General features: G+C 37.8%; 1 protein-coding gene and 1 long non-coding RNA gene across 3 annotated transcripts in view; both read left to right on the forward strand.

The window, feature by feature from the left end:
- LOC134799915 (translation machinery-associated protein 16 homolog) overlaps window positions 1–16,732 on the forward strand; it is a 169,746-nt gene that overhangs the window by 80,482 nt on the left and 72,532 nt on the right. The gene's annotated exons all lie outside the window — the stretch shown is intronic.
- On the forward strand, window positions 6,509–7,298 carry LOC134800400 (uncharacterized). 2 transcript variants are annotated; one of them, XR_010145527.1, is made up of 3 exons: window positions 6,545–6,621; window positions 6,760–7,110; window positions 7,233–7,298. It is a non-coding gene; the product is annotated as an uncharacterized LOC134800400 (long non-coding RNA). The 2 variants fall into 2 exon arrangements; XR_010145526.1 differs by having other exon boundaries at window positions 6,509–7,110.

Raw genomic sequence — 16,732 nt, forward strand, 5'->3', positions numbered from 1 at the left:
CTATTTTTGGCGGAATTTCATTTGCCAACCAACATTTCGCCGACGTTTCACTTTGACAACTAACGATTAGCAAATTTTTGTATGGCAACGTTTCAATTGGTAGAATTATTGTAAAGCAGATTATTATAACGCCTCTAAACTTTTGGGAGACTTATCATTTGTCAAATCTTTCACTTGGTCGAACAACTCGTTCGCTTTTCATACATTAGGCAGGTTACAAATAAGAAAAAGATACATACCAAACAATCAAAAATGGCCGAGTTGTTGTACTTTTTATAATGTATATTTTAATATTTGAAGCCAGTGGCAGCGAGCGAGCGAAGCGAGCGAGCAAGACCTTCCTGGGCAGAGCCGACTTGGATATGGTTAGGTTAGAAGACTCTTCGAGGTTATTTTTTTTTTCAACAACCCAAAAAACGTAATTAGTAATTACACAGCAACGTTCGGGTCAAATATCTCGGCCATTTTTGATTTTAGAGGAAAGTTTATTAAGAAAAAAGTGATTATTTCAACAAAATCATGTAAATTATTCTAAGTGTTTTGTAACCCATATGTTTTTCTCATTTTCTCAAAAAAAAAATTAAAGTCCCAGAAACGGCCCCCCTTTGGTACAGTACAGTCTGACCAAATGAAACAATTGGTAAACAATAAACAACTAAGTGTATGTATATTATGCCACCAACTAAAACATTCTACGACATGAAAGTTGGCATTTTGAAAATTGGCATTATAAAACACAGACCAAACGTTTAGTTGGTAAGTGTGCGGTTGGCAAATTAAAAAAAAAGTTTTGAAAAGTTGGGAAATGAAAATTCGGCGAAATAAAAATCCGCCAAACGTGAGTTGGGAAGTGATAATCGGCCATACCATTTTCGGCGATAAATAAGAGAACCCTAATATTGTCTATGCGGTTACAATATTAAGCCCTTGCTACACAGTCGCCGACAAGCCTAACTTCTAACTTCTAACCGTCTGACCTTGGTCTGTCTTTGGTCAGTTTTGGTCAAATTTTGTTGGAAACAACTGTCTACACCAGCAAGGCTATGATGGTCGACTGTATAAATGATATGGCTGGATAAATGATGATAAAACGGACATTTTATCCAGTTTTTATTGATTTGTCGTCTTTTCCACTTTTGACAGCGATAGTCGTTAAACGATTAACTGCATAACATGGTCGTTGGATAATATGTCATTTGTCTACATTTCCAACTTAAAGTTAGTGGATAAGTGGATAAGTTAAATGATATAAATGTCACTTGTCTAGATTTATACAGTTTTATAACATTCATACCGTTTTGTCCACTTAGACAACAATACACGGTAAGTGGCTACAATTGTTGGATAAGTAGACATAAAGTCGATTTTTGACGGCTAGCCTTTGATTAATTTATCGTAGTGCTCACTGGGTCACGATAAGCGCAGTTAAGAAGCTGTGATTAGTCTTAACTTAATTGATTAATTTGTGTTACGAAAATTAACTATGTAAATTGTATTGTATTGTATTTATTGTACTTAAATCGTACACATATAAGTCTATAGCATTCGCTAACACACTTTCATGCATCTAACTTAAATAGAAATGGCTTAACTGTGGTAACACAATGGAAGCAATTAACTTTGGACTAATTACAGGTGCTTAACTATCTACAAATTTTTTGCAATTCACTCATAAGTCATAAGTGCTCTTGTGGTATATAAGTGGTGAAAAATGCAATTTCTTGAAGTTAAAATTTCAGTAGGTAAGTATCTGTTTTTTTTCTTAAATATAATATATACAATTTGAACTTTAAATTAAATTTGAATTAACATATAACATTATCAATACGTACATTATTTTAAGGGATGGCAAGATTATAATATCATTTCTTCTTGGCAGCTGCTGCTAGTTATCGAAGAAAAATAGCATAGATAACTCCAACGACGGGCCATTAAGGGCTACATGCAACCCATTTGATATGCCCAGCGAGGAGTTTCAGCACATATATATAGTGCGCAAAGAATTGGCACTCTATTTGTGTGCCAAACTCGACGCTGACATCAAGCCTCAACATGGCGATGGATTGCCGGCACATTTTAAAGTAAAGATACTCGTATTATGTTGCACTATTCCTCAAATCATTCTTGTCACCTTATTTAATAACGACATACCAACTTACAACTCTTTGTTTTAGGTTCTAACATCACTGCATCTACTGGCTGACGGTAGTTACCAAAGAGGAACTGGACAAGACCATGGAGAAGAAGTAGGAATAGTTGAAGAATAAATTGGAGAAGTTTAAGTTGAAGAAGTTGAAGTTCAACAAGATGAAGATGTTGGAGAAGTTGAAGAAGGTTAGGAAGATAAAGAAGATGGAGAAGTTAAAAGTTGCTTTTTATTTATTCTCCATACAAACTTCCACCCCCATGTCATCTCTTTTTCACCCTTAAAGATAGGTATGGCTAATAAAATTGGTCACAAATACATAAACATTATTTATCTCTTACGAACTTTTAAATGATAAAAGGCAAGTCCCATTTCAAGAAATTATTGAACCCCTATACAAATTTCTACCCCTTGTTTACACCTTTAAGGGATGATTTCGGGGATTAAAACTATTCTATATCCTTCCCCACAACTCAAACTATCACCATACCAAATTTCATTTAAATCGGTTCAGCGGTTATTGATTGCCCATACAAAATTCCATCCCCCTTTTCGCCCCCTTAAGGGGTGAGTTCTGAGATAAAAAGTATCCTATGTCCTTCCCCGGGAGTCAAACTACCCCTATACCAAATTTCAACTAAATCGGTTCAGCGGTTTAAGCGTGAAGAGGTAACAGACAGACAGTCAGACAGACAGACAGACACACTTTCGCATTTATAATACTAGCTTTTGCCCGCGACTTCGTCTGCGTGGAATTAGTGACAGCAGCTAAAGTAGGTATAGCGCCTGGATAATGCTAATAGCAATTATTCAATTCGCGCATTGCTTACTTAAATTATTAGGTAATTCATTAAATCTTTCAATTCCACCCCCCTTTGATTTTTTCCTTCCTTCCTTTGATGATCTCCGACATAAAAACTATCCTATATATGTCCTTCCCCGGGACTCAAACTATCTCTATACCAAATTTCAACTAAATCGATTCAACAACTTAAGCGTGAAGAGGTAACAGACAGACAGTCAGACAGACAGACAGACACACTTTCGCCTTTATAATACTAGCTTTTGCCCGCGACTTCGTCAGCGTGGAATTATTAATTTAGGTACGTAGCTATTATTTTATTCAATCTGCGTTTTGTTGATTCCCCATACAAACTTCAACCCCCCTTTTTCTTAAAGAGTGATTTCTTGAATGAGTAGCAGTGGTGGCCGAGTGGAAATGACGTCCGGCTTTCAATCCGGAGGTTGCGGGTTCAAATCCTGGCTCGTACCAATGAGTTTTTCGGAACTTATGTACGAAATATCATTTGATATTTACCACTAGCTTTTCGGTGAAGGAAAACATCGTGAGGAAATCTGCATACATCTGCGAAGAAATTCAAAGGTGTATGTGAAGTCCCCAATCCGCGTTGGGCTAGCGAGGCCTGTGCCCAGCAGTGGGACGTATATAGGCTGAATTATTAAATTATTATTCTTGAATGAAAACTACCCTTTGTCCTTCCCCGGGACTCAAACTATCTCCATACCAAATTTAGACTAAATTCTGCACCAGCGCCGGTCCTACACCGCGCGGGCGGGACAGTTCCTATTGACAATGTTTGATGTGCAGTTGTTGTTAAGTCCCCATACAAAATTCCACCCCTTTAAGGCACCAAATGGTAGGCCCGTATTTTTAAGTTTATGCAAATAACTGACGGTCTTTCCACCGCTATACAACCGGCTGACGGTTTTTTTATTTATAATAGCATCTAAACTATCATCTGGCAAAGTATCAGTAGGCGATGATTGAAAAAAAATTTTTTTTTTACATGTTTATGTGATCAACTGACGGTCTTTCCACAGCGATACAACCGGCTGACAATTTTTTAATTCACGATAGCATGTAAGAAACTATCATCTCAGACAAGACAAAGGCGATGACTGACGATATTTGCTCCTGCCGCAACATATAGGGCTAGTACTAGCAAAAAGCAGAGCTTTGTAAGGGCTCGCGGAGTTTTTCTACCGAAACGTACCGGACCGCGACTTTGATCCAATCCGAGCCTTGTTTCATGTTCGATCGAGTGGGTACGTAATAAGTCCGTTAAGAAAGAAATATACTAACCGGACCCCGGTTGCTATCCGGTACGCCTGTCTGTTACAGCTTTTACTTTGTCCATTAAAAGCGTGGCCAGACGACAAAATCAAAATGCCAATATCATCCATCCACACGTATACAATTTCAAAAGCGCTTATTACATCCTATACGGTCGCCCAGTACTTTAATAAGGAAGCCAACTGGCTTTCCTACAGAATGTTGGGTCAGCGAGCTAATGTCCTTGAATTTATTTTTGCGTCCACACCACACAATTGAGCGAAAAACTATCCCATCTGGACACCTACTGGCGGTAATCACGCTGCTTCGCACATAAACACACACACACACACACACACACACAGTTCTATTAGGTACAGCCAGGGTTCAGCATCAGCTCTATCTTGGGTACTGCTCTTCTAAGTGCTCATTAAGACGTGCCAGATGACCAAAACAGCGTGTGCCTATGTTGCACCAAACCTGAGTTCCACTAGGTACAGCCAGGGTTCAGCATCAGGTCTATCTTGGGTACTGCTCTCCCAAGTGCTCATCATGACGAGTCGGATGCCCAAAACAGCGTGTGTCTATGTTCCATCAAACCTGAGTTCCACTAGGTACAGCCAAGGTTCAGCATCAGCTCTATCTTGGGTACTGCTCTTCCAAGTGCTCATCAAGACTTGTCGAGTGACTAAAACAGTGTGTGCCTGTGTTGCACCAAACCTGTGTTCCACTAGGTACAGCCAGGGTTCAGCATCAGCTCTATTTTGGGTACTACTTTCCTAAGTACTCATCAAGATGAGTTGCATGACCAAAACAGCGTGTGCCTATGATGTATAAAGCCCGAGCTCCACTAGGTACCTACTGTCAGGGTTCAGCATCAGCTATCTTGGGTACTGGTCTACGCAGTGGTCATCATGACGAGTGGGATATCTAAAACAGCGTGTGTCTATATATGTTGCACCAAACCCGAGCTCCACTATGTACTACCAGAGTTCAGCATCAGCTCTATCTTGGGTACTACTCTCCTAAGTGCTCATCAAGATGAGCCGGATGACCAAAACACAATGTGCCTTTGTTGCACCAAACCTGAGTTCCACTAGGTACTGCCAGGGTTCTGGGTCATTTTGTTGAACTTCACGCCGACGTTGCAATTGTCGTGCAGTCGGCGTGCAGTTCCTATACAAGTTGCAGTCGGGTTGTATCGGCCCTAAGCCCTAAGTCACTAAGTTTGTATTAATAATAATATGCTTATCTTTATGTATAACTTTAGCAGTTCCAAGCAATAGTAACACTAAAACTGTTTCTGGAACTGAAAATACCCGATTTAAGTTTGCTAACACAACATGACTGATTAGTTCATAAGCGTCACAAAACATACGAGTAAATTGACCTCCGCAGTGAATATACAGCAAGATTGATTGTTCTAGTAGGTATTTACAGAAACTTAATTGCTAAATTGGGAATCAAACCAAGCGAAGCGAAGTGGGTCTGAATCCAAAATTTTAATCCACTTTTGTATTCATCGTTGATAATGGCGTAAACGCCATCTGTCAGAAAAACAAATAATTACTTAACATTAGCACGAATGTTAATTTCATCACTTCTCCAACAGATGGCGCTAGTAGTAATACAAAGTGTTATTCCTTTATTTTATTTTTTTAGGTTTATAAAATGATATTTTTATGTTTGATAACACATCTAGACATGAATTTGAATTACTATGTTTAATCTCAAACCTAACAGTGCAGTAGTTTTTCCGTAAAGTGTACCACAAGAATGCATAGATTGTCGAATAGTGATAGGGCTCGCTTCGCTCGCCCTAATAAGGTGACGCTTACGGGAAAGGGGCTGTGACCCTCGCAACAAACATCACTGGCCATTTAGCGAGGTAATGCCGCCAGTATTTTTGCACATTACGTCCGGGGTATAATCAGAGTGGGGGGTAATATTGTATTTGTTAAGTCATTTAGTTTTACTTATTTACTAGAAGATATACATATTATTCGCTGGGTCGGAGAACCACGAATCGATCGCAACGCGCATCGTGGCCCAAAAAGAAACTTTCGGCAGACCAACTATCACTTTTTACTAGCGAGGTTTACCTACGTATCCGTGCATTTAAAGTAATAATAATAAATAAAGCACCAGGGCCCGTAGCCAAATTACATTCGCCCCTTATCGATTCGATCTCTACGTTCGCGAGCGACTGGTCGATAATGTTTATAATAACCTAGCCAAGAGGCAATCTTTTTAGTTTTCGCTCATTCTATGCGCCAAGTCGGTAAAAATTAATTTTTGTCTGTGGTTCTCGTTCAAAACCGTCAAGAAACACCATCTGTCAGCTGTCAAGAGTGTCAAGTGAACAGCGAATCTAATTTTGGAGAAAATAATTGTTTTATCGGTAAGCAAATTAAATATGTTGGTATTTGTTTAACTTAGTTTATCACAATTTCGTGATAAAATAACTCTATATAGTGTAATATTTGAAGAGTGCGTTGTTAATTGCATATAATTTTGACCTAAAGTTTAACAATTTCAGACAGCCGTCGTCCCCGCAGCCCCAACCAAGGCGGCGACGCAGCCAGAGCGGGCAAGAGCGGCTCCGCGGGCTCTTCTTCCACGCTGAGAAGTCCTCGCCAAGTTGGCACGTACAGTCAGAGCTGCCGCTGCAATGACGCCTTCATGGCAGTTACCAGTGCTAAGGACGTGCACTGCTGGCTTACTTGACCAGAAGAGACAATACTTTAAGCGTTAGTATTGATTCAAACCGTGAAGTGAAATTGTGGACAGGTTTGCCCGAATCAGTGTAACCTCAGTGAATTCATTTACTTCATAGACTTCAAACATTTTCGAAATTAACAAAAGTCAAGCGGACATTGAATACATAGATGTTATGCATTAGATTTATCTATTAAGATCGCCGAGGACAGGAACACTTGGAAAAGCATGGTACATCGCGCAGGAAACTCTTCAAACTAGACACGACCTTCAGCAATGAAGACGCCGACTAAGAAGATGCATTAGATAAGATAAAAGCTGCCTGTGAAACCAAAACTAATAAATCATATTGTTACTTAATATTATTTTTTTATTACCTACCTGTCTTTGATTTTTGTTTACTCAGTAATAGAAATACCTAAGTGAGTGAGGCGTTAAAAATGAATTAAACACATCTTTATTATTTATAGTCAATGGAAATTTGGGAAGGTAATCTCACCCGCTAAGCTACTGGCTGTTCATATTTAACCTTTTGTATGCTCCTGTCAAAAATTTGTAATTTATATATCAATCATAATTGAATAAAATAATATAAATAAATAAATAAATATTGGGGACATCTTACACAGATCAACCTAGCCCCAAACTAACCAAAGCTTGTACTATGGGTGCTAGGTGATGATACACATACTTATATAGACAAATACAAACTTATATACATAGAAAACACCCATAACTCAGGAACAAATATTAGTGTTCATCACACAAATAAATGCCCTTACTGGGATTCGAACCCAGGACCATCGGCTTAGCAGGCAGGGTCACTACTCACTAGGCCAGACCGGTCATTTTACAAAGACAACTTTTAAAAATTAATGCATTTTTTAAAGTTGAATATAGGTAAGTACATGGGAGCAGATCTGCTCCTAAGCATACCAAAAGTTAAGGTGGTAACCACCATAAATAAATGACACAATGATTGGGTTAAAAAGTTAATTTATTTTATTGAAAATCTATTAATGAAAGATTCAGCAGGTATTTTTTGCCAGCAGCATGAAATCAGTAGCCAAGCACTTTTCTTGTTTGTACATATATTATGTACAGTGTATTAAAATAGTAAAACAACACTCAATATATTTTTGTGGTTGTACATGTGACATAGTTTCTTCCCTTGACCCTGACTTTGGAGCACCATGAAGTATTGGTTCATATGCCAAGGCTGCAATGAATATCCAAGTCACCTGAAACAAAATGAATGCTTAGTTTTTCAACAAACTCTGTAACATTTGGTTATAATACTTATTCTCTACCAGTCATATGACAAAAAAAAACTAAATGTTTTGTGTAAGTACATGTTATGATTATTTTTATATAGTGTGTAGGTACAGTCAGCTGCAGAGAAAAGGTACCACCACTACATAGAAGTTTGTATGCAGGGGTGGGACCTTTTCTCTGCAGCTGACTGTAGCTGCGCCTGCCAAAAGAAGTCATATACAATGTTTCATAATATGAAAAAGTTTCATTAATATGGTTGATAATGTATATGTATGACAACAGCCCGTCTGGCCTAGTTGGTAGTGACTAGTGACCCTGCCGGTTAAGCTGATAATCCTGAGTTTGAATCCCCGGTAAGGAAATTTGTTTGTGTAATGAGCACAGATATTTTGTACCTGAGTCATGGGTGTTGTCTATGTATTTAAGTATAGTTTGTCAAAGGACTGTCTCATTTCAAACAAAGACAGAGAGAATCATACTAGCTTTGTCATATACCAGTACTAGCACCCAAAAGATAAGTATGAGTATAGTTTTCCTGGTTCTTACTGACTGACAAATTGGTTTGACCATCTATATATAGTTATCTAAGTACCCTAAGTACCCACAACACAAGTCTTCTTGAGCTTACTGTAGAGTCCGACTAGAAATAGTAGAAATTAAAAAGTAGCAACACTGTAGTCTCATCCCTTTCAAATCAATTTAAGAAAATGGGATGACACTACAATATTGCTAGTTGTTAGTGACCTTGCCTATGAAGGTGATGGTTTTGCTTCCCGGGAAGGGCATTTATTTGTGTGAAGAACTTTTGTTCCCGAGTCTTTATCTATATTTGTAAAGCCTTTACCTATATACCTTTGCCTTTACACATTCAATTCACTTTCCTATTGAAAAACAAGTGCTTGCCATTGCGCATATGGGTACCAAATTTAATCTACACCGTTCATCGGTTTATATTTGATGACGTAACAGGAACACATTAGTTATTTTAGCATTAATAACATATTTTATATACTTATTAGTAGGTATAGTAGGGATAAGTTATTGACTCACTCTTACCTTTGTAGGGACATTGTTTCGTGTTGCATTTGTGGGTGCATAATCCATTTTTCCATGACACTGTCACTATAGATAGGTAGATATTCAGCGCCTCGGTCACATTGGATCCTTTGGGTGAAATGCTGCGTACGGCCCACAATCCTTTGATCGTAGCATACATGATAAGATCACCAGCTAAGGGCAGTCCTTTCCTAAGCAGTTTCAAGTTTCAATAGAGGCGATTTTTCAGACGGCGCCTGCGTCTAAGCGACACTTCCGCGTTGTTCGCCGCCCACAATAATGTTGAAGTATGCTTTTTATTACAAATTCTAATTTACAAACACTATTATTCGGTATTTTCTTGTGCTTCGGTAAGTTATCTGCAAGGGGATAGCTCGCGCTACGTATCGACACCTAGGAGGCGATAACGCTTGTCAAAAGTGTCACTTGGCTAGACAATGTATGACAGATGTCGAATCCCGGTAACGAAAGTTTTGCGTTTCGTTACAACATTGCAACTTGGCTAACATTTTTGTATTCGTTAATATTTTTCGACAGACTCATCTACGGTACCTGTCATTCCCATACATTTTTTATCGATTCGTTAGCGATATCTTTTTTCGAAATGCGTTTTGGCTAGGCCCCCAGCTTCCATTATTAACTTTAATGCTGACTCTCCCTTCAATTCCAACATGTAACGGCAAAGGATTACACCTAATTTTCTTTGCAGGTGTATACATTTGTTCAAAGTAGGTATTTCCCTTTTGAGTTATTTTCTTTGGCGAACTGTCTGGCACTAGGTCTGCCCAATTGCTGCTCTTCACTGGTTTTTGGGAAGTTTTCTTAGTAGTTGATGTAGTATATCAGAGCCGCGATATGTTTACTCCTAACGTACACACAATCACATTTTCCACTCGTAACATAACGACTAGAATCAATCTGTAAAAAATAAATTATTTCTTTATTTTCTATTACATTATTACATTAATGGATCATAATATTATGTATGTACTACGTCAAAGATCGCAAAAACAGAAAAAAACAGCTTACATTCAAGAATGTTTGTCACTGAAGTTTGACGAATTAGGTACACGAGCTTCAATGGTGTGGCTCTTATGATCTTCACATTTGATTTCTTTTAGGTACATCATGCACATGTTAAGCCAAAACGTATTATTATCCTTTTGAAAAAACACGAAAAGTCTGCATTATTAACGACACTACAGTCATATCTAATACCTTTAAACGAGCAATTCTTGGATATTTATTTATTTATATGTATATATATTTCGGGGATCTCGGAAACGGCTCAAACGATTTCGATGAAATTTGCTATATGGGGGTTTTCGGGGGCGAAAAATTGATCTAGCTAGGTTTTTATATGTTTTCCGAGCATAGCTCGGTGTCCCAGATATTAGTTACCTATATGAAATGCGTTATTCGATTTTTATTTCTTTACTTCTCGTAAAGTCAGCCATGAGAAAGTCCGTGTGTGTGTACTAACCTGAAATTTATTGATTGTGCCATTTGTGCCATTTTAGAGGGGAAATGAAGATTTACATGTTCGAATAGAATATAAATGTAAATTACAATATTTTATTGAAATTATTTGTTCTCTTCGTAATGACAGCCAGCCATTTGACATTTTTTTTTTTTTTTTTTTTTTTTTTTAATAATGGCATCGCGCTCCTGGCGCATTCAGCCAGACGAGTAAAGCAGGGAAACGGAATTAAAGGATTACATTATAACGGGTAAGACGGAATTTTGGAAAAGGATCAGGAAAAGGTAAATTATAGGCAGTTAAAGTTTAATGTTATGACGTGAAATAAATGAATACAATGATTTAAATATATATGGAGAAGAATCATTTATATACAGCAGTGTTGTAATAGATGTGGGAAACGGAACTTTCAAATTTGACAGCTGTCTTAATAGTATAGAACGATCATAAAGGTTACATGCAAAGAATATATGGTTAAGATCAGCGGGATCAGCTCCACAAGTACATGCAGAACTGGCCACGCGATTTAGTAGTTTGAGGTGTTCCGGTGTACATACGTGACCCAATCTCATTCGAATTAACATACTAGTTGCAGGTTTTGGCAGAGAGATTTTAGCAAACCAAGGTTTGGCAGGAATTGATTTTTGAATGCTTCGATAATGTAACGCAGCAGCACCTGCACCAGATGTCCATAAATTCCTCCATTCCTTTCGTAGGTATAATTTAGGCAGTGCCAACAGGTCTTCAGCAACATTCTTAAACGGAAACATGTCCCCACAACTAATGGCATCTCGAGCTAAATCATCCACCCTTTCATTACCTTTAATCCCTCTGTGTCCAGGGATCCAGGCAATGGAAACCGAATACCCTTTAATGTGACATTTTAACAATAGGCTACGGATTTGATAAATAATTGGGTTATTAGATTTAGATTTGAAAGGAAATTTACATATTGCCTGTAGTGAACTTAGGGAATCTGAGAAAATAATTGTTTTTTTGAGATGCATTATAATGATGAACTCTATTGCTTTCAGGATTCCAAAGCACTCACCACTGTACACAGAGGATTCTGGTGGCAACTTTATTTTTTGGTAAATATTAGATTGGGTGTGGAGAACACCAACACCAACACAACCATTCTCTGACGACTTAGAAGCATCTGTGTACATATGATGAGCACCCAGGCCATCTGTTCCAATGAATCCCAGGAATTGTTGATTTTGTTCAACATCATTCTTGGAGACTCCAATATCGAGGAGAACTGGAGGAATAAGTGTCAGAGAATCATATTCATATTGGAAAATGGGAAGTGTTGAAGAGCTAACAGTGGGAGCTGATATAGATTTAAGTTTTTGAAAGCTTTTTACTAAACAAGGAAGACTTTTGTGTTTCCAATAGTTGGAAGTAGTTATTTGAAGCACAAGGTTAGACAGGATAATCCAGAGTTGGTGATTAGAGAATTGGGAACAACGGAAAATAAATCTATCACTAAGATATTGGCGTCGTAAATGAAGTGGAGGCTCAACACACTCAACTTGCATGGCATTGATAGGGCTTGAATTCATGGCCCCACAAATCAATCTGAGTGCTTTGGATTGAATGCGATCTAGTTTTTGGAAGCCAGCTACATATCCTGGCTCTAACAAAAATGTCCCATAATCTAAAATACTTCTAATCAAGGCATTATACATGAGTTTCATGCAAAAAGGATGTGAACCCCACCAAACTCCTGAAACACACCTGAGGATATTAATATTTTTTTCACATTTAGAAACTATGTGATCACAATGTGGAAGACCCGTTAATTTATTATCTAAAATAACACCTAGGAATTTGGTTTTATCTTTAATGGAAATGGAGCAGTTATTAAATTGCACATTGATCGGAGGAGGAAACATTCTTCTAGTAAACAAAACTACAACACTTTTATGCACTGAAAGTTGCAGACCATTTGAATCTAACCATAACTTCAATAAGCCCAAAGAAGAAGTGACTGATCTACTGGCTTGTTCAATAGAAAGGTTTGGCGAATATAATAATAAATCATCAGCATATTGCAAGACTCTAACCGTGTCATTTAAGGATGATTCTAAATCAAATGTGTAGATATTATATAGCAAAGGACTTAATACGGATCCTTGGGGAAGACCTCTCCACACTAAGCGGGAAATCCTATTGTTGTCATCTATGAGAAGGCTAATGGACCTTTCTGATAAAAGGTTTATTATGAAATTGGTTAACATTACTGGTATAGCTAATTTGTGAAGTTTTGCTTGTAACACTGAGACTAAGACATTATCATAAGCGGCGCTTATGTCAAGAAAAGCAGCTACTATAGACTCATTTCTAGAAAATGACAATCGAATATCTGAAATTAAAATACCCAAGCTATCATAAGTAGACCTACCTTTTCGGAAGCCAAATTGACTATGAGAAAGTAATTGGTTTTTTTCTACAAAATATTCTAATCTGTTTTTAACTAAATGTTCTGCTACTTTAACAAATACTGAGGAAAGGGCAATTGGACGATAAGAAGAAACATCTGACACTGGTTTGAACGGCTTTAAAATAGGAATAACTATTTGAGATCTCCAAGAATCAGGAATATTACCAGACTGGATAACAGAATTTATTATATTTAGATAATAAGAAAGAATACCATCACTGGCATTTGCTAAAAAGGAATAAGGAACTCCATCTTCCCCAGGTGAAGTATCTTTTAAACCACTTAATACAGCTTTTAACTCCTCCATTTTAAAAGGCCCATTTAAAGTATTATAATAGCATGAGTCAAATGAAAAGGCAGCAGGGTGAAATACATATTCTTCGGGGACGGAAGCAGGTGCTAATCTATCCATAAACTGTGTAGCAAGGTTAGGAGGAAGGATCTGTCTAGAGGACTCATTGAAAGCATGTCTAAATCTTTTAATATTATTCCATACTATGGATGGTTTTACGCTAGGACTAAGAGACAAACAAAATCGCTTCCAGCCTTCGAACTTTTTCTTTCGCAACAATTTTTTAGTCTCACGAGCAACTTGCATGTATGTCTCAAAATTTTCATTTGTCATAAAATGACAATATTTTCTTTCAGCCTCCTTACGGTTTCTGATTGCTTGAGTGCAATCATCATCCCACCAAGGCGGAGAAGGTATTTTACCTGATGCACTGTTTTTAACCGGGAAAATTTCATCAGCTGCTTCGGTCATTATCTGAGCTAATGCAACTGAACAACTAACTACATTACTATCATCTATGGACGGTAAACACAACAATTTCTCCTCTACATGGGTTTTGAAAAGTTTCCAATCAACATTACTTAAATTATACTTAAGCCTAGGGCTAGGTTTTGGAGATGGCGGAATAGAAGATGGAAATGTAATAATGATAGGGTAGTGATCACTCCCATATGTTGATTCCAGAGTATGCCAAGTGAGAGAAGCCGCAAGATCAACTGAACAAATTGATAAATCAATAGCGCTAATTGACTCTGTTGGAGCTGTTCGGCGGGTTGGAGAACCGTTGTTTAAAACACAAAGATTGTGTTGGTCTATGATATGAATGAGCCGATCTCCATTATAATTAGATGATGAACTACCCCAAACCTGGTGATGTGAGTTAAAATCTCCTAAAATTAAAACAGGCCTAGGAAGAGAAGAAATTATTTGTTCAAGCTCAACAAAAATAGATGATGATGGATGAGGAATATATACAGAAATGATACAGATGTTATTTACAATGGCAGCAACAATTGAAAAATCATCGCTATGGGATGGAAGATGAAAAGGTGAATATGATATGGAATTCCTGACAAGTAGAGCTACTCCGCCCCATCCGCCAGGAGTGCCAGGTCGCGAAGGACGGTCCTCTCTGAGACATGAATATCCCGTGACTCTAAGAAGAGCCCCAGGCTTGAGCCATGTCTCAGAGAGGGCAAAAACAAATGGTTGAAATTTGTTTAATAAATAAATTAAATCTTGTTTTTTATTTATTACACTTCTGCAGTTCCACTGTATAATTTTGGCCATTATTTTTAATAGTTGAGACAAGTTCTTCAAGCATGGGGGCAACGTGGGACGGTATTCTTACATTAGGCTGAGATAAATGATTAATTAACGCTTGTATTTCCTCAGCTACTGAAACATTATCTTTAGGAGACTCTTGCTGTAGTGCACAGCCATTTTGAGGAGATGGAATGATATATTCTTTAACTAAAGCATTGTGAGCTGCTGCATCATACCCTGTTGTTATAAGTTTTTTAACTGTACGTGGTTTCAAAAAAGTTGTCTTTTTATAACTGTGTGACTGCATGGTTGTACCCGGGGCTGGATTATTGACACTGCGATGTAAATTTGGCTGAGACTGTGGCTGTTGCGGTGATTGTGTCAGAAGGACATCGGCAAATGATTTTGAAGCAGCTGGATGTAATTTAACAGCCTCACCATAAGAAATACAATTGTTAGCCATAGTTACTTTAATATCCTTCTGTCTCTTGTGTTCCGGGCAAGCCCTGTTCGTGGCGAAATGGAAACCATTGCAAAGGCAGCAAACGGCATCGTCCTCCTCCACTGAACAGGTATGACCGGAATGCAATTGACCACACTTAAAGCACTTGGGTTTAGATCTGCAATTAGTTTTCGTATGACCAAATTTAGTACAGTTGAAGCACTGGATTGTGGGAAAGATATACAGTTCGACAGGCAGTGAGTTGTAGCATGAGAATACCCGTTTTGGTAAAACTTGACCATCAAAAGTTAGGACAACTGTTTCAGAGGGTTGCCACGAAACGGCACCATTAACTGTAACTCTATGATTCAAACGCCGAACTTTAAGTACTTTTCCACACCCAGTGGGCACGGAAATGTTGGACACTATTTCCTCCTCCGACCACTGTGATGGAATACCACGGACTAGGCCCATGCGCGTTACTGTAAATGATGGTATGTATGCTGTTAAATTTTCGTTGTCAAGTTGAGGATTGGTTACAAACAAATTAGCATCGATATGATTTGCAAAAGCCATGGAAATTCTTGTCCTACCAATACGTTTCACGCTGCCATTTATAATATTTTTGAAGCCGTTTTTTACTAAGAACCTACCAAAAGACACCGGGTGCAGGGACGAGTTAGGATCAGTTTGTTTTAATTGAACATGCACCGTAAACGGTGCAACATCAGCTGTTGAAAATAAATTTCTGCCAACTTTTGTTGTTTGAATATCAGAAACTACTTTATTTGTGTCAGTATTTGTTATAGAATGAGCTTGGGTCTTCTGTACAATTTCACACTCGCAAACATATTCCCCACCAGCATTTCGCTTTCTCTTTTTATTACAATCTTTACACCTCTTATTTTTATATACTTTTCTTTTTAAATCATTTTTATTATTTACAGATGTATCAGTATCCATGCTAGATTCTATTTCAATATTTATACCAACCTGGAGGTTTTCTCCTCCAGGGTCGGGAGGATCATCCTCCCCCATTGTGAAGAATTACAAAAGACTTACCTAATATGAGTGAATGTCACAATATATACAGAAAACAAAAATATTTACATGTAATACTATCTAAAATATATACAAATTACCAATTCCTTGATCTTAAATTGAATTAAATGTACGAGAAACCAAAACACACAACCGCCACGTTTCACGTTTCCCGCGCTTTTTTTCCATTTGACATTTCAAAGTCCGCTGTCATATCGCACCCAGCGAATAGGTTATGTTTTATTTTCAAAATTTTCAAATAAACGATTTATTTTTCTAAACTGCAACATTCCTAACTGTAGGTACATCGGTGGACCTTATTTCAAAAGGCATACAGTCCACCGATGTGCAGTTAACAGTGTGGGTGATTGTACAATTCTGCCGTGCTTATAACAAGAGCAGTAGAGTCAGACCAAGAAAAGTCTGCAGCGGATTTGATAGCCCACGCAGTGCAAGTGTTATTTTAAACGTCAAACTTCTATGAAATTATGACGTA

Source organism: Cydia splendana, chromosome 19, assembly GCF_910591565.1.
Source record: "Cydia splendana chromosome 19, ilCydSple1.2, whole genome shotgun sequence".
NCBI classification, from domain to species: domain Eukaryota; kingdom Metazoa; phylum Arthropoda; class Insecta; order Lepidoptera; family Tortricidae; genus Cydia; species Cydia splendana.